Source organism: Passer montanus, unplaced genomic scaffold (genome assembly GCF_014805655.1).
Source record: "Passer montanus isolate IOZ18808 unplaced genomic scaffold, ASM1480565v1 scaffold8, whole genome shotgun sequence".
Classification (NCBI taxonomy): domain Eukaryota; kingdom Metazoa; phylum Chordata; class Aves; order Passeriformes; family Passeridae; genus Passer; species Passer montanus.
In genome coordinates, this window is record NW_024373256.1 from 13,895,092 (window position 1) to 13,898,379 (window position 3,288).

At 56.2% G+C, this 3,288-nt stretch overlaps 1 protein-coding gene across 1 annotated transcript in view; it reads right to left on the bottom strand.

Moving 5' to 3' along the window:
• HMOX2 (heme oxygenase 2) overlaps nucleotides 1-1,710 on the bottom strand; it is a 10,200-nt gene extending 8,490 nt beyond the window's left edge. The window contains exon 1 of the mRNA XM_039732597.1: nucleotides 1,339-1,710. The gene's annotated coding sequence lies outside the window, so the exon portion shown is untranslated. The remainder of the gene's footprint in view (nucleotides 1-1,338) is intronic.
• Nucleotides 1,711-3,288: the final 1,578 nt, after the last annotated feature.

Here is a 3,288-nt window from a genome sequence, read left to right on the forward strand (position 1 = left end):
CGCGGCCGACGGGCGAGGGCGGCCGAGGCGCCGCGCGAGGACCCCGCCTCTCCGGGGCGCGAGGCTGCGCACGCGCAGAAGCCGGCGGTGGGTGGGGGGGTGAATCACGTGGTGCCCCATGGCCCCGCCCCCTCGCTCACCTGGCCGGCCCCGCCCTCGGAGGGCGGCCGGAGAGCAAGCGCGCGCATGCGCAAGCGACGCCGCGCCCTGGCAACCGGAAGGGGCGGCCGGGAAGGGAACATGGCGGCACCCGCGGCTTCATTGGCGGCTGCCGTGGGATGAATGACCTTAGTCAGGTGGGAATGCAAAGGGGAGGTGTTTATGATTCTGCTATTCAGACACAAAGGCTGGCTATGAACTGTCACAGCCTGATGATGCTGACCAGCCAGTGACAGGGGAATGGCAGAGGACACTCACTGCAGGTAAACAAAGAAGTGCAGAGGGGAACTGCCTCTATACCAGCAGCTGCTACAGAGGGCTCCTCTGTGCATGGGCCTAGGATGTTCTCGGTATCATTCTGGAATAGCCCCTTGGAGCAGAGGGATGAAAACTGCAGCTCCCAGGCAGACAAAACAGCTCATCAAATGTTAATGACTGTCAGGGAAAAACAGAGAATAAAGAGAATGCAATCGTGCCCTTGCAGCTCAAACCCCACAACCTGACTGTGTGCAAGGGCAGGGATGGATCCTCCATTTCAGAGAAATTCCAATAGAGCTGAGGGAGATACAGAGCATGACATGCATAATAAAAGGCACAGAACAGCTTTCTGCACTGGAGATAAAGGGTGCAGCTGATGGGGGTATTGCAGAGGACTATGAAACCACGAGGGGTGCGTGGGGATCCCTCCTGCACCATCTGCTCTGAGTTAAGAACAACCGACATGAAGTGAGCTATTAGAAGGCAGCTTCAAAGCAAACTAAAGAAGGCAGCAACTCACAAAGCAGCTGAATACGCTGTGGAACTACCGGCTGCAAGCTGTCATGGATGCTAAAACATGCACAACTTCAGACAGCAAGAAAATACAGAGAGAGCTGTGAGATACTGAGACACTGCATGTCTCCTTCAGTAGTTTCTGAAGTCACAGAGTGCCAGGGCCTGGGAGGGCGTCCAGGAACACACCACTGGCTGTGCCTTCTCTGGCACCCAGCGCTGGCTGGGACACTGGGAGGACACTGGTCCACGCTGGTGTCACCAATCCTATGCATTCTGGTACGGTCTGGGAATCCTGGAGCAGTTTTACTGACGAACAGGTTCACAGATGAGCTGTTAATGGTCAGACTCCACGATCTCAGTGACCTTTTCCCAACTCAGCGAGTGTATGACTGTACCATCCCTTACCTGCGCAAGTGCTGCTCAGCACTGCCTCGGACCTCCCTCGCTGGGCGCGGGGGTAGAACCACAGCTCCTCCTTCTGATCCGTGTGGGAGATCATTTCCAGCTCCTTCCAGGGAACCTGCACCGGGGGGCAGCCACGGGGCGGCTCAGACGGGCCGGGATTTACCCGACCGAGCAGGGGATGGCTCTGCGGGGGTGCGCCAGAGCCCCTGAGCCGGGGGCTGTGAGGCTGGGGGGGAACGCGGGGGGCGCCCGGAGGGGCGGCGGGGCCTGCCGGGGGTGCCAGCCTCACCGGGGGTCCTGCCCCAACCCTGCGGTGTGCCCGGCCCGGCCCCGCCGTGTCCCCTCAGGTCCCTCACCGCGCTCGGCTCCTGAGGCGCCTGAGGCGCGCTCACGTGACGGCAATGGCGGCCCGGGATGGCGGCGGCGGGGCTGAGGGCGTGAGGGCAGGGCTGAGGTGGTGGTGGCGGGCTCGGGACCCTGAGGGCTCGGGACCCGTCACCCGCTGCCCGCTCCGTCCCGAGCCTTTCCCCCGTGTGCTGGCCGAGCCGCCGGGGGTTTCCCTCAGGGACATTAGCCGGGCCTCAGGCGGGAAGGGAGTGCCCGCCCCGGGGAACGCGGAGCCTTCGGCAGAGGCTCAAAGAACCAGACGCGATGGCAGCCAGCGCTTTCTGAGGGAAGAACGTTTCCAGAGGACACCAGAGATCTGTAGATCTGCATCTGGGCTCCATGTCCTTACAGGACAGGGGTGCCCAACCTGGGCACTGTCAGCATCTGGAGCCACCCAGGTCTCGAAAGTGTTGTGAAGGGAGCAGTGGGATTGTGCTGATCTTGGGTGTGAATCTGAATTCTTAGCAGTCACACATGGTTTGGGTTGGAAGGGACCTTAAAACCCATCCCATTTTGTGAAATACAAAGCTGTGTTTCGTGTCAGGTACATACACGCAATGTGTGTAGCTGTGATTGTGATATGTGTGGAAACTGACTGTGGGACAGTTATAAAGACAATTCTAATAAATAACTGAGGAAGTAAAGCATGGAAGAAGGCCTTTGAACCTATCCTTTGTTCATCTGGGCTTGCTGGCCATGGCAGGGAATGTGTGACCAGGGCTGAGCCCGGGCACTGGGACACTCCCGCCCATAGGTGTTAGGAACCCCTTTGTTACTGTTATGAATAGAAAGTTATATTTTCTTGGTTTTGTTTTCTTGTTTTCTTGTATTTTATTGTTAAAAAACAAGTCAGACCAGTTGTTGTAAGCTATTTTCACTCCTAAAGAGTTCTTCAATTACCTGTTAATGGCTGGTGATTAACCATTGTCCCCCTGATGCTGGCCGCTTGCCAGGGAGGGACACGGGGACAGACCCTCCAGGTACGAGGAGAATGGGAGTGACATCAGAGCCAGTATGCAGATGAGAAATGCATTGCGCCCCGAATTTTTAGTTTTCCCAGGAAAACCCCTAAAATCACGAGCCAACAAGTGACCTAAGTGACGTCCAAGGATGGGAGCGTAGTCCCGTACCTGCTTGGATCCTTTTTGCTTCTCACCTTAACCTCAAAATATGTTGATTAAAGAGACGCCCTGGGGTGTTAGACAAACAAGCAGGAATCTGCTGCTCTCCCGTGAGGACGGAATCCCCAGCTCTGCCTGCAGACCAGAGGACACAGCTGCAACCTCCTCCTCCTCGTGCCACGCCTGGGAGCAGCGTCGATTTCTCCCCACCTGAGCTGATTCTTCTTAATAAAGGCATTAAAAAGGAGAAAGATCTCCTGCCCATTTATTTCAGTTATTAGGAAAACAGGTGTCCCCGAAGTCTTCTCCACCCCCAGCTGAAGTTTTTCAGAGTTCAAGTTTAGGTTTTTTAGCCATAGGCTTCCCAGTCATGTTCACACCCCCCTAATCCAAGATGGGAAGAGTAGTCTAGTTCCATAAAGTTCATGTTTTCTATACAATC